We start from the raw sequence: 12560 nt of genomic DNA on the forward strand, positions 1-12560 counted from the left end.
TAAATAACCCCCAATTTTTAGCAGGGTAAAACAACCAACATTTATTATTGCTAAGTTAATAATAATAATTATTATTATCTCGCAGTTTCTGTGGGGCAGTTTGCCTGCAGTTTGGAGCTCCTCACGAGGTTGCAACCTCAACCTCGTTGCAGGTGTCCATCAGGGCTGCCTGCATCTCAAAGCTCAGCTCGGGGAAGCTGAGCCCACGCGCGCGCGGCTGTTGGCAAGTCTCAGGTTCTTGCTGGCTGTTGGCCAGAGGCCTGCCTCAGTTCCTTGCCATGTGTGCCTCTCCAGAGGGCAGCTGACAACGTGACAGCTGGCTTTTCCTAGAGCAAGCAAGCCAGAGAGCCAGAGAGCATGAGAGAAGGCGAGGAGGACAGAAGTCACAGGCGTTTTTCTGATCTCAGAAGTGACATCCATCCCTTTTGTTGTTTTCTGTGTGTTGGGAGTGAATCAGGTCCAGGCCACGCTGGAGGGGAAGGGATGATGCGAAGGCCTGAGTCCCGGGACATAGGGAGTTGTCGGAGCTATTTCAGAGGCTGCCCACACAGTTGCTTTTCTCACTATGACCCAGGCCCCGTTTGCACTAAAGTCTCAAGAGTAGCGGGTATCCGTTCAGTGTGAGTAACCACCTGTACAGGCTCGGTTGAATACATGTTGAGTCTCCAGTTCTAATCAAATTATACTTTACAACAAAGTTAGCGGAAGGCATGTATAATGATACCCATAAGCATTATGGCACCAGTTAGGCATCCATGGTAGACGGCACACCAAAATGACTGCAATTAGTATTACTTCTACACAGCCAAATCCATTTAACTTTGCTGATGTGTTTAGGTCTCTGGTGTCTTTCATCAGCCTCTGTGTTGATAATTTTCCCCGGTACCACCTACCACTTAATTATCACCTCACATGCAAACTCTGACACTCACATAAACTAAATAACAGACATCCTAGATCTTACCATGCAAGAGCTGGATGTTGGTCTCAGCCTCTTTCTTCCCAGAGTGTTCCCTTTCTCCCTGCTCCCCAAATGTAAACTCCTGAGCAGCAACGAGCTTCGTTAGCAACAACTGGATCCACAGGCTGTGAACTGAATTTCTCAGGGGAGAGGTGCTGACGTTGCAGAGAGCCTGGCGAGAACAGCTCAAACCCTCCAACATTTCTACCTGAATTAAGGCAGTTCACTTCCAGCTCTCCCCTCATCAGCTGCATATTGCTTAGGTAACTTCAGCTGGGAACAAAGTCTTTAAACGTTTGACAACCTCAAAAGAGAAAACATGCAAATTGAGGCAAGAGAATACACTGGTATTAAATGAGCTTCAGTTACTTGGGACCTATTGTCAGATCCTTTCGTGTATTGATGGGGAAGAAGGAGGGCCAGAAGAGGAGGAAAGGGGAAAGAAAATACTACGGGGGAGGATCTGGTGGGCTGCAGATCTACAAGGTAGGATTGCCAGATAAAATAGAGGACAGCTTGGTAAATTAGAATTTCAGATTAGAGAAAAACCAAATAAATAATTTTTAGTGTAAGTCTATCCCAAGTATTACATAGGACGTCTTATACATTAAAATTTTATTTTTCATTTCTTTTTAATCTGAAATTCTAATTTAACTGAGCATCCTCCATTTTTATTTGCTAAATCTGGTCAATCTCTCACATTCCCCTTTTGTTCCGGAACTTGTCATCATCTCTGAGGGTCGTGTTGCCGTGGGGCTAACGGGACTTCATGCCCTTTCCAGTTGCCGTGATCCTGGTATTAATACTGCCCTCTCCTGCTGTTCCCTGCCTCTTGTCCCCAGTCCCCCAGGCCCCAAAGCCACTGTGCTACCAGCCCCAGGCAGCCGCAGGCGATGCCACACACTCATCTGAGGTCCTTCCGCCCCTCTCTCTCTTGAGGCACCAATAGCACTCGGCCCCCTCCCCTCCAAGTCTCATGATGTGAGTGTGTGTAAACCCAGCACAGCGGATTTTAAGATGACAAGGGATCTCTGGCTATCGGTCTAAATGTGGGCAAAACATTTATTGCTGAGTAGTCCAGGTTAAAAGGAATTTCTTTGCCCCTCGGTGAATAGCCTGGGAGGGGAGCCGGAAATCTACCCTGTAGGGCTTCTTCCAAAATTGCCCTTTTAGGTTGCACAGCACCACGGCACCTATTTTAGTGGCCAAGGTTTTTGATGAACAAAGCAGAAGGAACTACAAGAAATATTCACGTTTTCATTGTGGAAGAGGAAAACAAAATTCGGGTCTCTAAGGTTTCCTAAGAAACTGGGAAAAAAATAAGTTCCATTCAATGCTAATCTCTCTCTCCAGTTTGCTGTCTGTCCTCCCTGACTGCAGTATGGGTGAAACCGTGGCCTGCTGCTGAGAGAAAGCTATTCTCTTTGCCGGTTGTCCAAACAGTGGAAATTTCCTGGATTCTTTGCTGCAGTTTTTCAAAGTTAATGGACATATGCTGACTTTTTAAAAGCTAGCTGTTACTAGGAGCAAAAAGAAGTACAAGGGAAAAATGCTTACCTTCAGACTCTCTAATGCAGGTAAAAAGGTCTTCCTAAAGAAATGAACAATGACAAAAATGCTCACACTGCTCTTCGTAAATCTGGATCCTGTTCTTACCCGGCAGGTTACTAGGTCCCAGGTGGGATGCTAAGGCAGGGAGGAGAGAAGGAACAAGGTAACATCTCATCATCAGAACCGGAGTCCAACGTTGTGCCAACCGTTTCCTGCTGTCTGGCCAACCTCATCTTCCACCTCTTCCTCCTTGCCCTCCTCTGCTCCAGCACCCTTTCGCAATTCCTCATTGTTCTCTGACTTCTCAAGCTGTTTTTCCCCTCTGTGCCCATACCCTCTGTCCCTTCTGTCCACCCTGCCCATTCCGTTTCTAGTTTGTTGACATTCAACTTGGGAAACGCCTCCTCCGGGCAACCCCTGACCAGGGGTTGTGTTAGGTGTCCCACCAGGGTGTTCCTCCGCCCAGCTCCTTCACTGCATGAATCACAGCCTACGATACCCGTTGGTTTTGGTCTCAGTCTCCTCCATGATGTCTGAGCACCTTGAGGTCAGAGACTGTGTTGTGTTCATCTTTATACACTCAGGTCTAGCACAGCGCCCGTTCTGCACCGGGCTGGCAGGTGCTCAATGGAGGGGAGGAAGGACAATGATCTTAAAATACTTGACAATGAGTCCCAGTGTTGGCGGGAGCTTCTCAAGTCAGTCATGCCCACCTGGACATTGTGACAATCGTAATGAGGGCCTGGGCACAATTCAAGATTTCTCAAGGCCCATTGGATGTAACGCACTTACCCAGGTTAAGAACCTCCCCCCTCCCCTGACTAAAATGTCCACTTGCATTGTTTCTGGCTAGAATTCTGTCAGTCTTCTCTGATGCCCCAGGTTTTTCATGAGGAATGGAAGACAAAATGGGCTGTTAGTACCTACTTGTCCTTTTAAAAATGTGCAAATTATCACAATTTTCTTTCTTTCTTTCTTTCTTTTTTTCTTTCTTTCTTTCTTCTTATGTGGGAAAAAGTAAGTAAAATCAGCAGCTAACTTTCATATGATAAAAAATAAAACTTTTGGTGATGTAAAGGTGAGATGCCAACTTTATGTCGTGGTTCATTCATTGATTCCTTCACATTTACTGAGCACCTACTACATGCTGGGCACCGTGTTAACGGGGCTCCAGACAGAGCAGCGAACAAGAGATCCTGTTCTCTTGGAGCTTACTTTCGTTGGATGAGAAAGAGATGATAAACCAATAAACACTCAAAATATCTGGTAATAGTAAGTGCTACTCAGAGAATAAAATCAGAAGGATGGATCAGACTGGGTGGCAGGGAAGGCCGTTGCCAGGAGGTTGTGTTTAAGCTGACATCTAACAACAAAAATATGAGAATAAAGAGCAACTTCAGAGGAGGAAATCATGCAAACAGCCTCCAAGGCAGGAATGGATGTGGCATTTCTATGGTTTTTGTGTGCTTACCTATTTACCATCTGTCTCCTCCACTGAGCTGTGGCCTCCTTGACAGGAAGGGCTATGTCTATTCTATTTACTAACATATGCCCGGCATAGTGCCTGCCTGGCACACAGGACATTCTTAATATATAGTATTGAATAATGAGTGAACCACTGCCCACCATTCTCTTTGCTTAAGGTCAGGGAGGTTCCTGCAGGTGTGGGCCATCAGGTCCCAGATTGGTAGAACAGAGTAAAGCAGAAGCTGGTTTCCTTGTAGTGTGTGGCAGTGAGAGAGGGCTCAGGGACTCAAGGACAGGGTGAGGTGAGCAGCACATCTCAGCCACTGCTTTCAAGGTTTCCTGTTCGGTCTGCTTATTTGCTGTGCTTCTGGGAATCTGAGATCAGACTTGGCTGATTTCATTCTTATCACTCAGCTGCACAATAATTTCTGGGCAAAAGGAAGCTTCTAATTAAGAGTTCAAATCCCCCAGAAGCCATATGCCAAGGCACATATGTGGAAAAATCCCCAGCTGCCTTCTTTGCCATAAAGATGATAGCAGCTAACTGGCAGGCTGATCTGGGCCAGCCAGGCCTTTCACCCAAACAAAACAACAGCGGCCACAACAACCACAAAAATCCTGCTGCAGCTACTGGTTCTAGGGACTGGAGTGACTCAGAAGCCCTTCTCCTACCAGCTGCAGCAGGATTTGCTGGTCCTTTTGTTAGGACCTGGGATATTTAAGGTCTTTGAAGATTCTGGACCTGTTTCACTCTATATCAAGTATCTTACATTTGATAACATGTAATTAGATAAACTGCATTTTGTTCTTGCTCTAAAACATTTGAGAGGGTTTTGTTGCAGTTAGCTAATGCTGTGTAACAAATCACCTCAAAACTTAGTGGCTTAAAACAACAACATGTCGTCTTTCAGTGGTGGTTTTCCTCCAAATGGAGTTAGCTGGAACAGTCTGAAGGCTGGACCAGGAGCTCAGCTGAGACCGAAATGTCTGGAATGCCTGGGCATCTGGAGTCAGATGGAGCTTGACTGGGAGTTCAGTTGGGGCTGTCATCTGGGGGCCTTGGTTCTTCTCCATGTGGGCCTCTCCACGTGGCTACTTGGACTGCCTCATAGCATGGTGGCTGAGTTCCAAGAAGGACTGTTCCAAGAGTAAGCATTCCAAGAGGGAGGAAACAGAAGCTGCCAGACAAATTAAAGTCTAGTCTTGAAACTGGCTTAGCATTGCTTTCTCTACATTTCTTTCTTTCTTTTTTTTTTTTTTTTTTTTTTACTCAAAGGACTGACAGGCCAAGCCCACAGTTTATGTGGGAGGGAATTACACAAGGGCATAAATATGGGGAGATATGTTCATCTGGGCCACCACAATGACAGTTTACCATGATTCTTAAAATAATTATTATTGTGGGGGCACCTGGGTGGCTCAGTCAGCCGAGCGTCTGACTCGATCTCATGATCTCATGGTTGGCAAGTTCAAGCCCTGCATTGGGCTCTCTGCCGTGAGCACAGAGCCCACCACAGATCCTCTGTCCTTTGCCTCTTTCCCTCCCCTGCTCGCTCATGCTCTCTCTCTCAAAAATAATAAACCGTAAAAAACTTTTACATTATGTATATTTTATCATAATAAAAATTATTTTGAGTTTTTGTTTTATATTTTTAGTATCTATTGTATTTACAACTGTGTAAGAGTTGGTTGAGCTGCAGTTAACTATTTCTTTGCTATTCAGTGTGGTCCATGGACTAGAAGCAGTGGTATCACCTAGGAGCTTGTTAGAAATGCAGAGTCTCAGGCCCCATCCCAGACCTACTGAATCTGAATCTGAGTTCAAGCAAGATCCCCAGAGGTTTTGTATGCTCATTAGTGTTTGAGAAATACTGAATTACTTTACATAAATGTTATGTTTTATAGACAATTATGTATTGATTTTGATCATATAATTTTCTGTTTTGCCTTTTGGAGTCATTACACATGTTTTTAAGCCCTCCAAATTTTTCATAGGGTTTAAAGATGCCCCCAGGCCCTGGCCACCATGCCTAGGGTGCCTAGGGGATGAACCTAGACAACTTTGTATGCCTTGTATTCCTTTTCTCATCCCTGACTTTCCCCCCTGTACTTAAGTTCTTCAGGTCATCTACCTGGTTTTCTTTGAGCCATGATTAGGATGACTTCCTAGGCTTTCAGAACCACAGTCCATGATCAAGGGACCTCGGTCCTTAAAGCAGCCCCAGGCCTCTAGGATACCACATCCCAGGCAGAGTTCAGCTGGCTAGGGAGGCAAAATCAACTGTGTCTACTCCAAATTACTAAACGAGCAGGTAACCTTAAAGCTTCCTCCTAAGAAGGTAACTTCAACCTGGCACCATTTAAAAAAAAACAAAAAACTATTTACTGAAGTGCAATATACGTGCAGAAAAGTACACACACACATTTACAATTCAATACATTTTCATACAGTAACCACTAACCGCTCTCTTATAACCAACCTACAGGTCAGGGATAGAACATGACCAGCATCCAGGAAACCCTTCTAGTTCCTACTGCCTGCCCCCCTTACCCCAAATTAACCACTTTTTGGACGAATAGCATAGATTAATTTTCACCAATTTTTGTTCTCGCTGTAAGCAGAATGACACAGGATACTCTCTTTTGTGTCTATCTCAATTTTGCGTTTCTGAAATTCATCCATATTGTTGTTTGTAGCTGCAGTCTGTATTCTCACTGCTGTATGGTGTTCCATTGTGTGAATTCGCCCAGTTTTAAAAGTCATTATATTGTTGATGGGCATTTGGGCAGTTTCTAGTTTGAGGCTACTATGATAGTGCAACTGGGCACGTTTCAGCACTTTTTGAGGAAGCGCTCAGTGCATTTCTGGGGGAACTACCCAGGAGTGGGACTGCCAGCTCACGGGTGTGTCCATGCTTAGATTTAGTGACACTGCCAGGCAGCTTTCTAAACAGCTAGCCCTGTTCTTACTCTAAAAAGGAATGCCCCGCCCCCATTCCATCCCTTCTTGCAAATGTGACAAATCTCAAACACAAGGTTATTTTTCAAACGCGAAACTTACAAATTTCTACCAAAACGTTGGTGCTAACATTTCAAAATAAATAAATGCATCCATGAAATCCTCAGCAGTAGCAGAATGAGAAAGCAAAGAATCGGATGACAGCTATGATACCGAGATGCTAAGACGTTTTTTCTTTGTTGCTGAGAGGGCTGGGAACCTTTTTGCAAAAGCTGCTGCCAATCAGGCTTGCCGATCTTTGCAGGGCTAATTAACAGCACTTGGGCAAGCAAGGGGGGGCGGGTGCCCGCACAGGGAAGTGAATTGAGCCATCCCAGGGCTTACGACTAATTATGAACACAAAGAGCACTTAAAGACTGATTTAAAAAAAAAAAAAAAAAAAAAAAAAAAACAAGACAAAAAAAAAATCTCTTCAAATTCTAATGCCAGCCAGCTTGTGATGACAGGGCTTGGGGGCAGGGGTGCCAGGAAAAATCTCCTACAGTGGACTAAACCATACAGCACAGCCCAGAAGTCGTGCAGCCATCCTCCCAAGCAAGCACGGTGAAAGGGCTTCCTTTGTGTCACTCGGGAGCCAGGGGTGTGTGTCAATTCCATTTCCAGGGGGCATCCTGGCCCTACCATGTCAAACCTGTTATTCCTTGTTCTCACTAGGCTCCGAGGAGCAGACTGGGGTAACCCAGGCCCCTGCGGGGGGTGAATGGGGTGGAGTTGTATGTGCAAGCTTTGATCCCCATTAGCTACAAAGAGCTAATAATCCATAAGGGATGCAAATCAGGCCCCAATTAATAGCACTTAACTAGCATCTCCTGGAGCAGTGCAAAAGGAAGGTGTGAATATTTGCTGGGGAGGAAAGCAACCCATGCCCTTCACTGCAGAAGCTTGTCTGATCAGGGGAAATCCCTGGGCTTGCTGGGAGGGAAGAAGGAAGCCCAGACGAAAGCCTGCTTTGGTGCCCTCAGGGCATCTGGAGGAGCATCCACACAGTTCTGGCGTGTTCAGTGATTCGGGGTGAGGCCCAGGAATCAGACATGACCACATTTCCTTGCTTCCCCTTCCCTTGGGGGAGCTGCCTGGCCAACTCTATCCAGTTCTGAAGATACAACACAGGCCTCCCACCAGTCTCTGAGAAGAGCCCAGGACAACTGAAGATCCCAAAAAATTGGGGGAAGGGAGCTAGGCTGGGAGGAGGGGCAAAAGAGAAGGAACTATTTACTTAAAAGGGTGGTGGGAAGCTGTTTGCACCAATAGCCTTGCACACTCTAGAGCAGGGGGTCTTAATTTTATCTGATCCATGGATCCTTTTGGCAATCTAGTGAAGCCTCTGGACCCCCTGCTGAAGAAAAATTGACATGCATAAAATATAACATAGTACAACTATGTTATTAAAGGACAGCTATCAAAATATCTGAAACACAATATGTGTTTCTTTGTTAACATGCAATCAAGATCCAACAGCAGGTCCACTGACCACAATAGTTTCAAAGCGATGATGAGCTTTAGCAATAAGTTATCTACAATAACTGTAAAATAGCATAAAAATATCTTTGATTTTGCTTGGTGACAGTCACAGGTGCTGCTAACATTCCTATGATGGGGTACCTACCCGCAGAATTGAAGGAAATGTTAAATTTCAATTACAGATTAGTGAAAATAAAATGTTACCTTTTCCCTACCCAAAGTACAAACTTTCTGAATCCTATCCATAGACTTCCCCAGTTAAGAACCTCAAGGTCACAATAAACAATAAGTGTTGGTGAGGATGTGGAGAAAAAGGAACCCTCACGCACTGTTGGTGGGTATGCAAATTGGTGCAGCCACTGTGGAAAACAGTATGGAGGTTCATCAAAAAAAAATTTTATTTTAATTTTTTTTTAATGTTTATTTATTTTTGAGACAGAGAGAGACAGAGCATGAACGGGGGAGGGGCAGAGAGAGAGGGAGACACAGAATTGGAAGCAGGCTTCAGGCTCTGAGCCATCAGCCCAGAGCCCGACACGGGGCTTGAACTCACGGACCGCGAGATCGTGACCTGAGCTGAAGTTGGACGCTTAACCGACTGAGCCACCCAGGCGCCCCTCATCAAAAATTTTTAAACAGAACTACCCTGGGATCCATTAATTTCACTACTGGGTATTTACCCAAAGAATACAAAAACACGAATTGGGATAGATACATGCAACCCTGTGTTTATTGCAGCATTATTTACAATAGCCAAATTCTGGAGGCAGCCCAAGGGTCCATCAATAGATGAATGGATAAAGAAGATGTGGCATATACATACCATGGAGTATTACTCAGCCATAAAAGAATGAAATCTTGCCATTGGCAACAATATGGATGGATCTAGAGGTATAATTCTAAGTGAAATACATCAGTCAAAGAAAGACAAATACCATATGATCTCACTCCTATGTGGAATTTAAGAAGCTAAACAAATGAACAAAGATGCAACGAGACAAACCAAAAAGCCGACTTAGCTATAGAGAGTAAACTGATGGTTACCAGAGGGGAGGTGGGTGGGGGCATGGCTAAAATAGGTGAAGGGGATTAAGAATACCCTTATCATGATGAGCACTGAGTAATGGACAGAATTGTTGAATCACTATATTGTACAGCTGAAACTAATATAACTGTACATTAACTATACTGGAATTAAAATTTTTAAAAATGAAAAAGATCCTCAATATCATAAACTGAATTTAAAATGATACATTCAAGTTATTAATGCATGTTCCCCTCGCTTAAAAAGGGTTAGCAACATTTTAAAATGATTCTTAGGAGAAAATGATTTTTATGGGCATTGGCATTAAAAAGATACTAGTTTCTTTAAATTTAACAAGTGGGTTGAGATGCAAAGATTCGTTTATTCATCCGTTTATGGACTGAAGAGTTACTGAGCCCTGATGCACCACGTTAGGGATGAAGGCATCCACAGAGATTCTATCCAGTTTAGCTGGTGGCAGAGAGCTAGCTGTCCACCAAAGGTTTGTTCTCTCCATCTAGAGCAGTGTTCTAAGGAAGTTGCTGCCAAGCCAGAGACCATGTTCCTTGTATCTTACCAGGTGGGAGCGACACAGCGAGTTTGCGTCAACGGAATACGAATGGAAGTGATATAGGTCTCTTCCAGGTCAAGACTTTGAAGAAGTGAGCGTGTCTTCCTCTGTCTCCCGGTTGAGTATTGAAGAAGACAGTTTGGACCCCAAAATGACTGCACAGTACAGGACACTCCCATCGCCCTTCCACAATCAGCAAGACGCAGGATTAAATGATAAGCTTCTATTGTGCTAAGCCATCGAGATTTGGGGGTTTGCCTGTTACAACAGCTAGCGTGTTACTTTGCTACAACAAGCGTGACTTAGGAATAGCATTCCTGGGGACCCCCATCTCCCTACTCACCATGGACGGTATGGTATTGCAGAGTAGCTCACTCAACTCTATTCTGACCCCTTTGTAGTAGGCAAATCCAGATATTTCCTTACATCCCAGATATCACTTCTGGTTCAGATTTCACAGGAGACGTGAGTTTCGCCAAGCCCTTCTGCGGGATTTGGGAAGCAGAACGGAACACAACGTAGCGGAACTTGTGTTCCTACAGTTTCTGCTCTTTCTTCTGGCAAAGACGATTGTGAAGCTGCAAGCATGGACAGCTCATCTACAGTGGCTTAAACACGCGGGGGCTTGTTCTCATTCAAGAAGAAGTTTGGAGGTAGGCAGTCACTGGGTTGGTTCCTGAGTTCAGCAGTATCAGGAGCAGCATTTGTCTAATTCTTTCAGACTTTCCCTCATGGTTACAAGGCTATTGTGTCAGCTCCGGCCATCACATCTCCGTTGAAAGCAGGACAAAAACAAAGTAGAAAAGGGGAACAACATCACCATTATTGGCCTCTTTTTATTGAAGGCAAAGGCCTTCCCAAAAGCCCTCACAACAGACTTATTCGCAGGTGTCACTGTCCAAAATTGGACACCTCGCCTCCTGAACAAAATTTGAGTTCTGTTGGCAGGGAAGAAGACAAGAAGCTACAGGGTACCCCAAACCTGTAGAATTAATGATCTCTGCCCTCAAGGAGTTAATGATGGCTTTGCAGAGACAGAACACATGCAGAGATGTTTCAGTAATAATGAGAATTAAGAAAAGAGATACAGCAATAATAACATAAATGACAGAAGAGATATTTTGGAGGAGACCCAGACCTGAGGGTTCTGACTTGGCCTACCCTCATTTTAAGGAGGGCTGGCATGAGGGACTTGTGTGTCTCAGCTGAGCTCCATGGTGGCCTCTTACTTGCTGCCCTGCATCGTTTGATGTTACCTCCCAGAGCAGACAAGTGTTCTGAACATCAGTTCAGACCAAGTGGCTTCTGCGGGGTTGATGGGCAGGGAGTGGTGAACTTGACCTGGCCCTGGACGGATAAAAAGGGCACTGCAAGGATTGGAGAAAGGGTCCCAAACACAAGTCCAGCATTTATTTTCTGAGAAGGGTGTTTCCCTGGATGCTGGAAACAATAAAAATGGCCACCTACCTGTGATCAGCCCACACCCCTTTGACCGAGACAGAATACCGAGCTCTAAATTTGCCTTCAGGAGGACACCTGGGTAGCTCAGTCGGTTCAGCATCCGACTCGATTTCGGCTCAGGTCGCGATCTCACAGTTGGTGAGTTCCAGCCCTGCGTCAGTCTCTGTGCTGACAGTGCAGAGCCTGGTTGAGAGTCTCTTCTTCTCCCTCTCTCTCTGTTCCTCTCCCGCTTGTGCAAACAACAACTTTAGATTTGCACTTGGTTTTTGGCACCAGGTTTATTAACACTGATGATCCTCATCCCACCTGGAGGCCCCCAGACCGTTCAGGTAATGAATTTGCCTTTATGGCAGCAGCACTCCTGCTAATGAGAAATGAGTGTTCTCCACGAATTTTCATTTTAATTTGGTGGCTCTTGCGATATTGGTCCTGGATCATTTGCTGCTCACGCTCAACTTTAACTTTTCTCAGTAACATGGTTCACCAACCCCCTGGGATGCTGGTTTGGACAAGAGGAAAAATCTACAGAAGTGTCTCTACCATGTCCTTAGGGCTTCCATTGTGCCGCAGGCGAAATTTCAACTACCAACAGCTGCAACTCTTGCCTGAGGGCTTTCTTTGAAACTGTGGGAGGCCTTCCTGTCTACCCACACGGTAGGCCAGAAGCATCAGGAGATTAATGCTACCTCTCCTCCAGTGTAGCTCTCAGCCAGGATTAATAGGATTTAATGTGTGTAAATGCCTTGACTCCTCCATTCTTCTTAGCGATAACTCCGAGGTCTGTGTTTTGTCTGTTTCCTGGAGTTCCTCCATAGGATGGGGCTCCAGTTGCCCAGAGTGGCCGCCACGCCACTCAGACACTGTTGACTGGAGACTCCCCTTTCCTGATTCACTTTCTCATGCTGCACACCCCTGGTTTCCCCCATGCAGGCTCATCTACCAAGTGAGGAATGTCAATGTTATCAACTGACTCTGAAGAAAGAAAAGCCCAGGCAACCCCAGGAAGAACAGGAGGAAGGAACACTGCTATTTCCAAGTTGTAATG

This window comes from Panthera pardus, unplaced genomic scaffold (assembly GCF_024362965.1).
Source record: "Panthera pardus isolate Hobbes unplaced genomic scaffold, ASM2436296v1 HiC_scaffold_16, whole genome shotgun sequence".
Lineage (NCBI taxonomy): Eukaryota > Metazoa > Chordata > Mammalia > Carnivora > Felidae > Panthera > Panthera pardus.